This window comes from Ailuropoda melanoleuca, chromosome 6 (assembly GCF_002007445.2).
Source record: "Ailuropoda melanoleuca isolate Jingjing chromosome 6, ASM200744v2, whole genome shotgun sequence".
Classification (NCBI taxonomy): Eukaryota; Metazoa; Chordata; class Mammalia; order Carnivora; family Ursidae; genus Ailuropoda; species Ailuropoda melanoleuca.
In genome coordinates, this window is record NC_048223.1 from 82,252,793 (window position 1) to 82,265,873 (window position 13,081).

General features: G+C 50.6%; 1 protein-coding gene across 2 annotated transcripts in view; it reads left to right on the forward strand.

Annotated features, from left to right (window-relative positions):
- Window positions 1–7,953: 7,953 nt before the first annotated feature.
- ANXA11 (annexin A11) overlaps window positions 7,954–13,081 on the forward strand; it is a 40,834-nt gene continuing 35,706 nt past the window's right edge. The window contains exon 1 of one of the 2 annotated variants that reach the window (XM_034662777.1): window positions 7,954–8,150. The gene's annotated coding sequence lies outside the window, so the exon portion shown is untranslated. Of the gene's footprint in view, window positions 8,151–8,485; window positions 8,617–13,081 lie in introns of those variants that run through there. The other variant, XM_019802972.2, reaches the window with a different exon arrangement.

Sequence of the window (13,081 nt, forward strand, 5' to 3'; positions counted from 1 at the left end):
ACGACTGTGTTTGGCAAGCAGTGTTTTGGTTCCTGTCATACAGATCAAGAGACTAAGTTTCTTACCCAGGTCCACTCAGCTAGTGAGCATAGAGGCAGGATTTGAAATTGGCCCTCTGACTCCAGAGCTATACTTTTAACATCTACAGTGTACTGTTTCCCTGGCTCCCATAATGGAAGTGAATGTTGGAGGCAGAATGTATGTCGATCTGGAGACTGTGATGGGTAAAGCAATGGGAAACACATGGTACTTGACTATGGTGCCCATTCATTTCCAGCCATGCCATGTGTGATAAAAGATAGAAAGCTAGTGAGGGAGAAGGATAGAAGACTCCACAGGCCTCTCTCCCTGTGTCATCACCCTACTATACCTGTCCTAACCCCAACTCTATGTGAGAGGGATAATCAGCAGGCATTTCTATAAGGCTGGTTTAGAGAGACCTATGTTGGTCTCCGACCCTCCTCTACGGAGGGGGTCCCCTGACACTCAACGTGGTAGCACAGCCCCTAGAGCACCTTGCCAACACCCCATGCTCTGATTCCACTTCACCAATGGCACCAACCTGAGTGATTAGTCCCCTTTGCATAGTCTCATTCTTCTTTGTCAGCTTAGCTCTAAGACCCTAGCAGCAGATAAGGAGGGGGGAATAGGACCTATTAGAACATCCGGAATATTTGCAGGTTGCTTTGAAAAAAAAAAACAAAAAAAGGGCAACTATTCCAGGCAGTGAGACCAAATAACACATTCGTTTCTACAAGTTGTCCTCTTGGAGAGGTCGCTGTGGACATAACAAGCATTGTGTTCAACGACATCACTGCAACAGACAAGGCGTCAATGTTCAAAGCCGTATTTTGCATAATGTCCCTCAGTATAGGTTGAAGGCCACCAACCAAAACGCAATCCACTAAAAGTCAATCTTTAAGAAGCCATGGGAGGCAGCCAAGCACACAGCTCTGCTGCCCTGGCTGAGTTGGTAATACATAGATTTCAGAACGTGTCTAGAGATTGAATAAAATATGTACTTCCGAGGTACTTGTCCACAAACGGCATTTCTTTTAGCCAAACTTTTTTTTTTAAAGATTTTATTTATTTATTTGACAGAGAGAGACACAGCCAGTGAGAGAGGAAACACAAGCAGGGTGAGTGGGAGAGGAAGAAGCAGGCTCCTAGTGGAGGAGCCTGATGTGGGGCTCCATCCCATTACGCCGGGATCACGCCCTGAGCCGAAGGCAGACGCTTGACCGCTGTGCCACCCAGGCGCCCCGAAACTTTTTTTTTTTTAAGATTTTATTTATTTATTTGACAAAGAGAGACACAGCCAGTGAGAGAGGAAACACAAGCAGGGTGAGTGGGAGAGGAAGAAGCAGGCTCCCAGCGGAGCAGGGAGCCCGATGCGGGGCTCAATCCCAGGCCCCTGGGATCAGGCCCTGGGCCAAAGGCAGACGCTTAATGACTGAGCCTCCCAGGCATCCCGTAGCCAAACTTTAAAAAAAAAAAAAAAGTACACTGTGGCTCTGAAGCTGAGCTTCGACTTGGAATGTTGGTACTTTCCGTTGCCATTTAAGAAATGAGCCACATGCCTTCGATTCAATCCTCTTTGGAAAACTCAGGCGCCACCAAGCACACGTTCCTAAAGCAAAGGCCAACACACATCCCTCCAAAGTGCGTCAAGGGAGTCCCTGCGGGCAGAGCCAAGCATTGCTTTAGGAGAAGCTCTGAGAGTTCTCTAAGAATGCCACAAGCGGGTAACTGGGGCCGCACAGTTCCATGTCCTACCCCGTGCGGCGGCAAAAAAAATCAGCCTGGAGAAACAGGAGAGCAGGTGCGTAACCACAGACCCCATTTGGCCACGCATCCGAATACCTGCAGCACATCTCAATTAGAGCACAGGCCCTGCTAGTTAAACTGGTTGTGAAAGGCACTCCAGAGCAACTAAACAAGGGAGCTTTCTGTTCATAACTGTTCTTCTATAAATCCCCGAAGGCTGGAGAACATCTCTTAAAATGATTGTTTTGGATCCAGAATTGGTAGTCCTCGTTTCTGGAGGTGATAAGATAGTAGTATCGATTGTCTATTAAGACCATGCTGACGGCCGCCAGGGTGGTGCCGTCAGTTAAGCTTCCGACTCTTGGTTTCAGCTCAGGTCCCCATCTCGGTGTCCTGGTATTGAGCCCCATGTCGGGCTCCGCCCACCTAAGCACAGAGTCTGCTTGAGATTCTCTCTCTCCCTCTCTTCTCTGCCCCTCCCACTCGTGCTCTCTCTAAAATAAATAAATAAATCTTAAAAAAAAAAAAGAGCATTCTGAGTCCATGATATCAAAATCAGGTGATATGCATCCCAGAGAACGCTTAGCTTTCTGTTTTCCAGTACAGGGCAGGGACGGCATGGTGATACCACATTCAATGACCCGCGTGGCACAGACACTCAGCCTTCAGAACCGACACTGGCTGGTGAGCTGCACTGAGTTCAGCAGGAAAACATACCTGGAGCCCATCCAAAAGTGGTCTCAAGTGATTAAAGATGGAGCTAAAAATTAAAGGAGCCATTTTGACATACTTTGTTTTATACACCTGGCAGTTACCAATAGCGCAGTCCACATCCTTCCCTACATATCATGTCAAAGGCTGGAAAAGGATCAGCAAAAGTCACAAACCATTTAATACAATTTTTGGCAGATTTTACCACCCGAGCCTATAAATTATAGCAGATGACCATGCTCCCAGCTTGTGAGCTGGGCAAGTAGGTCAGGCTTGCAATGTATGATGCAAAAGCCAAGCTTATGGAACTTGCTTACACGTGCTGGAGTGGGGTGACCGATTCATCCTGGTTGGCCAGAGACTCTCCAGTTTCAGTCATGAATGCCCTGTGTCCTGGGAAACCAGGATGGTAGGTCACTCTATCTGGAGGCCCTCCTCCCAGGGCGGTGATCTAACTTGGACATTCGCATTTTGGGATGAGGCACAAGACGGTGACTGGAAGCTCTGCGTGGCGGTGAGCTTGTGGACTGATGGTGTTCACTGCATGGTACTGACGGATGGCGTTCAAGCATCAGTCAGCTTTGCACTGAGAGAACCAGTAACCATCAGTCATTGGAGGACATTTGTCTGGTTGCTCATTTTCTCCACAGGTCAATCCTCCAGGTCCCTGCCTGTGAATTTTAAATCAAGTTGCTCACCTCCTGGGGACTAGGGTCCCATCATTCAATATGCAGGTTTTTGCTTAATCTTTGTGTAGCCCCATACCCTACCTCCTCCTCCCAAATTCATTGTGCCTCACGTATCCCATTCTACAGTCCCCACGGTTCAACTTATATGACAAACAAGTGTTCTTTCTCCACAGGTGGAAGGAACTTCAGCTGAAGGGGTGATTAGGGTTCCACCCGTGTCCCTGTTCCCACTTGCATCCTCATACTCTACCCGCCATCTGTAAGGCTAAGCCTTGCTGACTCGGGGGGTGGGTGGGAAGAACCAGCTGGCTTCTCCTTGACTTCTCTCTCTGGGGCACCCAAGTTAAAGCATCCTCTATTCTATCAAGTCAGTTACCACTCTTCCATCTGCCTTCTGTCTTCAAAACACATGGTGGGGGCGCCTGGTGCCTGGGTGGCTCAGTTGGTTGGGCATCCAACTCTTGATACCAGCTGAGGTCTTGATCTCAGAGTCGTGAGTCTGGGCTCCATGCTGTTTGTGGAATCTACTTAAATTAAAAAAAAAATGTTCACATTTTGCCCACCATTTCTTCTCTCTTGTTCCTTTTGCCTTTGCAAGTTTTCACCTACGCTGTTCCTCTATAGCCACGGTACTGGGATTTGGGGAGGGAAAGAAAATAAGCTTGTGCTTCCAATCAACAGTTTATTTTTTCAACACAGTCGGAAAAGGTGCTGGAGGGCCCCCTGTTCTAAGCACTGCCCCTTTTGTTGCTCGATCAGGGGAAGGTCAGGGGTGGGGGTACTGTGAGTTCTCAAGGCAACCGCTATGTACCAAGCAGGATGAAAGAATTTTGATTTTTTACAATTTACAGTACTTTACCAATGTATCTTAGGCGAATATCAGCCCTGAGTGTGTGTGTGTGTGTGTGTGTGTGTATTTCCAAAAAAGGGGCAAAAATAAGTCCAAATATTTCTGTAATCATTATTCATATAAACTAAACTCACCAATTAAAAGCAGATACTCGGATGGATTTTTTAAAATTTATTAAAAAAAATTGTGTCATTTCCAAGAGATGAACTAAAGAACAGTAATGCCTGAAAACAAGAGAGGAAAAACCTATAGCAGAAAAATACTATCTTAGATAGCAATACTAAGAGCAGGCACAATAATTTTTTAAGGAGAAAAGTGATAAAAGAAGTAAGTCACCAAAAGATAAACCAATTATGAACTTGTGTGACCCTAATAATTTGCTCTCAAAATTATAAGGCAAAATGAGATCAAATTACAGGGGGAAATTGGCAAAGTACAATAAAGGTAGAAAACGTTCAATCAACCCTCTCGGAAATCAACGGCTTGAACAGAAAAAAACCTGAGGTATAAACAATCTAAATAACTAGATTAGCACACTGGTTGGAGAAACACATAGAAAGAAGCTTGTGCATTCACAAAAACTGGGACATTCAAAAAGAAAGTCTATCGGGCCACAAAGAAGTCTCAACAAATTCCAAAAAGAGCACATTTTCTCATCTCTAAGCATTAAAATTAGAAATCTATGACAAGATGTTTTTTAAAAAGCCATGGAAACACACTTCTAAATAATCCCTGAATTAAGGATAAAATCCTAATGGAAAAAAACCCCAAAATATTTGTAACTGAGAGATAACAAAAGCATGGCATGTTAAAACTTGTGATATGTAGTTAAAGCAGGATGTAGAGGGAGATTTATAGCCTTGGATACATTTATCAGAGAACAACAACAGAGAGATTTGGAAAATAATTGATCCAAATGTTCACCCCTAGAAACCAGAAAAAGAACACCAGGGCAAATCCAAAGAAACAAGGAACAGAACTACAAAGATAAAAGCAGAAATGAAAGCAGTAAATAATTTTTTAAAAAGAATGAATGTGATTTCAAAAAGTTAGGGACGCCTGGGTGGCTCAGTCGGTTAAGCGTCTGCCTTCGGTTCAGGTCATGATCCCAGGGTCTTGGGATCGAGTCCTGCATAAGGCTCCTTGCTGAGCTGGGGAGCCCACTTCTCCCTCTGCCTGCCATTCCCCCTGCTTGTGCTCTCTCTTTCTCTCTCTGACAAATAAATAAAATCTTAAAAAAACAAAAATAAATTAAAAGCTGATTGCAAAGTCCGGCCAGTCTGATCAGAAGCAGCCTTTCTGGATCCCATCCTTTACACTTCCTTCTCATCATCGACCCCAAGGATCCTTTTTACAAACCTGTATTTTGTGGGGTATTTGTGATTTATTTGTTTCACCACTAGAGAAGAGCTGTGTTGAGAGCAAAAGTGTGTTCTTTCGTCCCTCCCTCTGTGGCACCCAGCACAGGGCCAGTCACATTGGCTGTACTCAAAACACTGTCTGGTCTGTGCTATGACTCAATATAAGAGAGATTATAAGGGTCCTGTGCTACTCAGAGCTGTGCAGCTGGCCGGTTTACAAGGCGCTCACCTTCACTTACCCGCGCTGATGTTTGCATCAGCCCCTAGCAGCGATGAAGCAGTGATTACTTTACAGGTTTCCACAGACCATGTCCAAGATTTTCTAAGCCAGAACACCGAGGATCAAAGAACGGATCACTTCCAAGGGACAGGAACCAAGTGTCTGCACACCAAACCTAGAGTCTTTTCCCAGACGCTAGTGTCCCCACCGAGTCGGAGCTCAATATAACGTTTGTTAAAAATAAATGGTTAAAAGTCACAGAAAGGTGAACACAAGAGTAGCTATTCACCGTCTTGGCCTTGCAGGGCCCAGGCCCCACCCAGGAAAAGGGTGTGCTACATGCAGAAGGAACTCCGCCCTTACTGATTTATTTCATTTTTTTTTCAAGATTTTTTGTTTTATTTATTTGACAGAGACAGCCAGCGAGAGAGGGAACACAAGCAGGGGGAGTGGGAGAGGAAGAAGCAGGCTCCCAGCAGAGGAGCCCGATGTGGGGCTCGATCCCAGAACTCCGGGATCACGCCCTGAGCTGAAGGCAGACGCTCAACGACTGCGCCACCCAGGAGCCCCTGATTTATTTTTTTAAAGGTGGTATTTAAGGAAGCAGTAGCTCATCTACAAAAAAGTGAGCCATTCAAAGCAGCTTGCCTTGGAGGCCGCCGGGAGCCGGGGCAAGCGCGGCGCAGGCGCAGGGTGTCCATGCAGAGGCTTGGGTGGGCGCCAGGTGGGGCCTTCCCCGACGAAGCCCCCAGCCCAAGGCGCGCCAGGAGACAGACGCTCCCTCGGAACGCCGCGGGCTCGGTGGGGGGTTCTCCCCGACGCCCCATCCTGTGTAGCCGCGGGCACGCCCACCGTGCTAATACCCAAGCCTGGAGGAGTCTCCTGTTGCCACCGACCCTCGGGAGTATTCTGCTGAGGGCGGGGGAGGGGCGTTTCCTCCGAGTCGCACTGGAGCCTTTGGCCGGAGTTTCACGCTCACCCGCCCACTCATCGCTAAAAAAATGCAGTTCAGCGCTTGCGGGGAGAGGGGTGTTGCACAGGCCGCGGAAAATGGGTTCCCGGAGTTCGTAGTCGGGCTGCGGCAGGCTGCCCGAGGACGCGGCTTCCGCACCGCAGCCGCAACCCTGCTCCGGCCGAGCCGAGGCCAGAGTCTTCCCTTTGGCCTACAGCGCCCGGTCCCTCCCGCTCTGTCCGCTCTGAAAATGGAAATAGGACCAGCAGCGCTGTTTTGTAATAGCCCCAAATCGACAGCAACCTAAATGTCCTTCCCTAAGGACCTAGGTGACAACGCACGTTTGCGCACCCCTTGGGTCCTTAGGAAGAACCAAGTAGACCAAGGGGCGCTTGCACGAGATGGACCGGACAAGATTCAGTGAGTAAAAAAGCATGTCGCAGAAAAATACTGCAACGCCGTTTTAAACAGTACACCTAGGAGAAGATATACACACATAGAGTGTTGCAGAAAGATCGGGAAGGGCACACCGAAAAGTGGGCTGCAAGAGTAAAGAGTGAATTTCAGTCTCTAAAAATGGCTTTTAAACTACCATATATTCATTTATTACCCGTGCGACCTTTTTTTCAAAAATAAACTTTAAGAATAGTTTTATATTTACAGAAAAAATGAGAAGTTAACACTTGGTTTCTTCTATTATTAGTATTTCCTGTTAACATGGTGCCTTAGCTGCAATGGACGAGCCAGTACTGATGTTTTATTATTAACTGACGTCCATACTTTACTTAGATTTCCTTAGTTTCTCCCTAATGTCCTTTTACCAGGATCCCATCCAGGATGCCACACTACATTATTTTCATATCTCCTTAGGCTTTTCTTGCCTGTATTCTTGGGAGGAAGACCGCGCGGGCACATCCTATCACTGCTGATTTATCTCTTGAAGTTGACCTTGATTACCGCGCTAAAGTAGTTTGTCGGGTTTCTCCACTATAAAGCTCCTCTCCCCACCCCCACCTCCATTTCCATACTGTTGCGTGACCTTTTTAATGTGGAAGGTGCTCTTTACCTGAAGGAGAGTCGCTAACAATGGTACACAGGGCTGGAGGGGGCTTGGGGAATGCCCTCCCCGAGAACGCGGCTCAGGGCGCGACCGACGGAGGAGGCGGGCGGAGCGAGGGCTCCTTGCCGACCTCCTGGCGCCGGCGGAATCCCCTCCTTTGCTCAAGAGAGCCAGAAGGCCAGCGATTTTGTCTCTCGCCCCAAGAGGCAGCCCTCGGCCCGTTAGCCCTCCCGGCAATCACCTGGGGGCGGGGCCGCCCTCCGGCCCCACCCCTCGTCCCGCCCCGCCCCCAGCGCGAGCGGCTCCTCCCCGGGGCGCGCTGGGCCCCGGCGAGTTTTCCGCCCCGCGGGCTCCTCCTCCGGCCCCGCCCTGACGGTTGCGGCGCCCGAGTGCCCGGAGTGCCCGGAGTGCCCCGAGTGCCCCGAGTGACGGAGTGGGACCGAGCTCCAAGCCGACCGAGGCGCCGCAGCCGGGACGCCCGCGGAGACAGCCGCCGCTGCCCGCGGCCCCGCTCGCCCCCCACCTGTGGCCAGTGGCCCGGTAAGTGAGGGCTGCCCGGCCCGCCAGAGGCACGAGGCGGGGCGGCGGCAAGGGACGGGGTGGCGGCCGAGCGCCGCGGCCAGGCCGGTGAGCTCCGGACCGCCCCGCGCCGGCTCCCGCCCCGGCCCTGCGGCTTCCTGGTTGCACGGCAAGGCGGTTGGGGGGATGGTGGTGTCGGGCTGTCCGGTTGGTCCTCGACGGGCGGCGTCGCCTGGCTGCCGGATTCGATCGGGCCGCGGGGGGCTGCCCTCCCTGTGGGATGGGCGGTGCACGGGCCGGCCCCTCTGTGGTCAGGGCCACGTGACTGTGCTGCGCGGCCGGGGTTTGGGGCTCAGCCGCTCCTGGGTGGGCGTGGGACGACTGGGTGAACTTGCGACCAGGTGAACCTGCGACCAGGAAGCGACTGGCTGGCACGGGGATGGCCAGTGGCCCGGGGCCCCTCTGACCCAAGGGAGTTCTCGAGAGTGTAAGTGCCCTTCCGGCTTGTGCTAAGGAGAGCTCATCGAGGAGGCTGGCTTCAGGAGGATGAAAATCCTGGGAGCTGCTGCTGTTGGAGATTATTTGTAAGGCCCTTGGAGAGAATGCGGAACCATCCCGGGCGATGTGTTCACCTGCGTGTTTAGCATGTTTACCCTCTCTGCCTTTCGCCTTGAGCGACAGTTTCAGGGAGGGATTGAACTTTTTCATCTCTCCCTAGGCTCTACCTAGCCGGTCGAAGGCTTAAAAAGGCAGAAACCCAGTTTATTGGTTTAAAGGACAGTTGCGAAGTTCCCCTTCCGAGAAGAGAAGTTAAGCTAGCCAGTTCCAGCCCAAGCAGGTTACAGTTGGCCCCTGGGGACAGTTCTCTCTGCTCCCCCCATCAGTGACCTTGGTTTGCTTTGGGTTTCCAAAGTAGCCAGCCACTCTGCTCTCTCTCCCGACCCCCGCTTTACTCCTGACTGCCCTCACCTGGCCTGGAGTGGTGCTGTGAGGGGTGAGCCTCTCCCCTGCTCCTACAACAGGAACAAAAGCTTGAGCGGAGGGCAGGGCTGAGTCCAGGAGCTGGACAGGCAGGGTGTGTCCTCTTGCTCACTCCTAAATGGCTGTCATTATGTGCCTTCATTCCTGCCTTGCTTCAGTCCATTGTTGGGGATTCCAGGAGGATTAACCGCGCTCCCTCCCTCAAGGCACTCTCCTGTGCTTCTAGGTGGTCCCTGACAGGGCAGACCAGGTGAGGTGCCAGGGAGATCTCTTGCCCTGGCATTGGGTGCTCAGTACCTCAGGGTCCTGCCTCCCTCCCTAGCTTTGGCTCTTAGTACTCTCTGTGCCTTGGTTTCCTCATCTTTAATGTGGGGGTAATAATACCTACTTCACAGGGGTATTGTGAGGGTTAAATGAGTTCATACTTTACAACCATACAGCCCAGGCACTGCCCTGAACTGGTGACTGTTAGACCATACCTGTGTTTTTTAGGTGGATGTCACCCACATGGGGTAAAGCTTATGGCAGAGCCTGGGACAGAAGTGCCATCAGTAATAATACAGTAATAATGTCTTTCTTTCATGCAGCTGGAGTCCAGTCACATTGAACTGCTCTCCTGCCAGTTCCTCAGTTTTAGTTCATGTTGTTCTGCCCTCCTGGAATGCCCTCCTTCCCCCATCTCTGCCCATGATTCCCCACCCTCCTGGGAGCCATCCAGGGGTCTGCTCCTAGCAGGAAGGGACAAGACATACTCTCAGCCCACGCAGCAGCCCTCCTCCTCCGCTCCTTTGGCATCTTCTCCATACTCGCCTTGCTTTATATTTGTATGTCCACGTGTCTTATCTCTGCCCTGTCCTTTGTCTTTGGAGGGCGGGGGAAGTTTTTTACTCATCTCCTGGTCTCACAGCACCCAGGATGGCCTTGCCTAATATATGTGCTCAGCAGAATTTCGTTCCATGAAAGAGGCGGGCCAGGGAAGTAGGGTTTGATCTTAGACCTTGAAGGCTGGGTTTGGGTAGGCAACAAAAGAGAGCCTGAGATGGAAATAGTCCAACTGAGTCGTGGTAGTAGGGGCTGGCTGAGAGGCCCTTTTGATTCCCTTATGGAGCCGGGGCAAGGGTGACAGATGGGGTCTGTCCTGGATTGCTGTACCTAGAAGGCCAAGATTGATAAGTGATGCCTTGCTCATGTGATTCTGGGGAGGATGGGTAGTTTGGAGTGACAGGAGTAAGAATCCAGCCAGAATAGGTTAGTGTGGGTTCTTGGGAATTCACTGCAGAACAGAGAGACAAAAAAGCCGGTGTAGGCAGGAGGTGACTGTAGAAAGGAAATCTGCACCGAGCGCTGGGGATCTGTGCAGAGGACCCAGCAACTTTCTGGAGCTCACCCTCCTTGCTCTTGGATTCACCTCCTCCTTTCCTCTCACCTTAAGCCGGAGGCAGCTCCTGGTGCTTGATCCCATGGGGGGCCCTCGGGGGCACTCGGGGAACAGTGTGTGCTGGTGTGCTTCACAGTCACAGCCAAGCAGGCAGACTCAGGTCTTTCTGGACTTTTCCCTATGGCACCTTCTGATGCCATTGTCCCGTGTTCCCCCGTCCCCCCCCCATGTATCAGGAATTTGAGTGATCCTGGATAGGAAAGCTATTAGGGGAAATGAAGAAACTGAAGTTTCTTTGTTGGGAATTTGCATTTTCAAAAGGAGTTGTTGAAATTCAGTGGAGCTTTCTAATAATGGCTGAAGCCACACCACACACCACAGTAGGCCCACCGACCCTGGCCCCAACACCCCCATGAAATCAAGGTCTGATGTCACCCGGTGGGTTGTATTTGGGAGGACCCTGACAGTTCGTAGGGCCTGAACAGTGACTCAAATACGCTGATGGGAGAAAGCAATGGGTGAGGACAACAACAGAGGAGTCAGGAGACAGAGTTCTCGTCCGTTTTGGGTCCCTGGGACAAGTGGTGGAGCTCCACAGGGTCCCAGTGTTCTGGATGGTAAAATGCCTTACCTCATAGGGTTGTTTGCAGAATCTGGTGAGAAGATGTCTGCAGAGGGGGTTTAAGATCAGTCAGGGTATGGTCATAACAATGTTGATCTCTCCGGTGCATTGCGGCAAGGACCCTTGAGAGGGGATGGAGTGTGGGGGTGGTTGGCGCCTGGCTCTGCCATCCCTTAGTGTCTGGTCTTCCAGGGGCTTGTGCTCCTGAAAGTCCCACTGCCTCAGAAGAAAAGAAGGGAAGAACTGCTCCTGAAATTACGAGGGAAGTCTGGTGTCCCCAGCCTTTGACACCTGGAGCTTGGGGGGAGACTGGCTGGGAGGATCGTGAACTGAGAGGAATCTGAATGAAGGTGGACAGGAGAAACACAGAGAAGGTTAGCTGTGCAGGGGGAGCATGTGGCAGATTAAGCCTGGGAGTGGCATCTCGGGGGTGAAAAGGGTGTTTATGTTGGGGGGGGCTGGTGATAGCCGATGTGAGCTTGCCACATCCATCTAAAAGGTCATGGCTATTTTTAGGAAGTGGGTGACAAGGCACGTTTCTGTTGAACCAACATGAGTGAGTCCCCACTGTTTGCCCAGCCGTGTGCTATGTGCATAATAGGACTGTCTACCCCCCCCCCCACCCCAGGTTGTCTTCCTGGATTCCCCGGAGACATGGGATACTGGATGAGAACCAGGTCTGGAGGGTGGGCAAGATCATGATCGTGAATTCCATTTTGGGCGTTTGTGGTGCCTTTGGGGTACCAAGTAGGCAGGTGTGTCTGGGGCTTAGGAGGGGTCTGGGCTAGAGAGACATTTTTGTCTAGAATGTATCTGCTGTGAAGGACGTGATGAGATTGAAGAACTGACCTTGAACAGCTGAGTAAAGGAACGGGAGCCCATGAAGGAGATAGAAAAAGAGCAGTACACAAGGGGGAAGGAAAAGCCAGACAGTGTCAGATCACAGAAGCCAGGGCGAGTGCACTTCAGTAAGAGGGAGTGGCCCGCGGTGGCTGTTGTCGCTGTGGGAAGTGACAAGGAGGATACTCAGCACGTTAGCTGTGGCTGTTTTGCTGGGATGTTGGTGCAGAAGCCAGATGTGCGTAAATCGGCGGTGGAGTTGCAGGAGGGCAGATCTGGCGATGCTGAGTGTAGACAAGCTTTGAAGGGAAGGAGAGGGACTGGGTGGTGCTGGGGAAGGCCTGCACTGAGGGGGTGTTTGTTTCTGTTTCTCAGATCATCCTTCTCCCATTCTACCCTGAGAAGTTAGCGGTGTGGGTGGCCTGCAGCCCAGGTGCCCCCCTCCGTCCCTCTGTGTCGTATGGACACAGGCACCTGTAAAGGTTTGCTGCTTCTTTTCCTTTTTTTAAAAGATTTTATTTATTTGAGAGAGCAAGAGAGCACAAGCGGGGTCGGGGGCAGAGGGAGAGAGGGAGAAACAGACTCCCCACTGAGCCAGGACCTCGATGTGGGGCTCAATCCCAGGACCCTGAGATCCTGACCTGAGCTGAAGGCAGACACTTAACTGACTGAGCCACCCAGATGCCCCTGTAAAGGTTTGCTTCTTTCGCAGGATGGATTCATGCTGCCCACCTTCCTCCGCAGCTTGTGGTTTGGATTAGTTTATCACAGGCAGTTAACTCTGGGTGACCGTTGCTCTGGGTCGTTAGCCACTGTGGAATGTTCTATAGTGCAGAGGGACCATAGTTTATACAGCCTTTCCCTTATGGATGGGTATTGATCACTTTTATAATTTGAGATACTGTTGGAATAAAAAACCTATGGGACCCTGATTGGGATGTCATGGAATGTATTTATTTATAAGGAACAGTTGACATTTTATGACATTAACTTTTCCAAATCAGGGACAGAGTACAGGCCTTGTAATACATCTTTCGTAGAGATTATGAATGGGATCCCAACTGGATTTGCTAACCAGATAATTTTTTTTTTGTATCCTTTCCACTTTTTTTCTGTTTTTGGTCATTAATT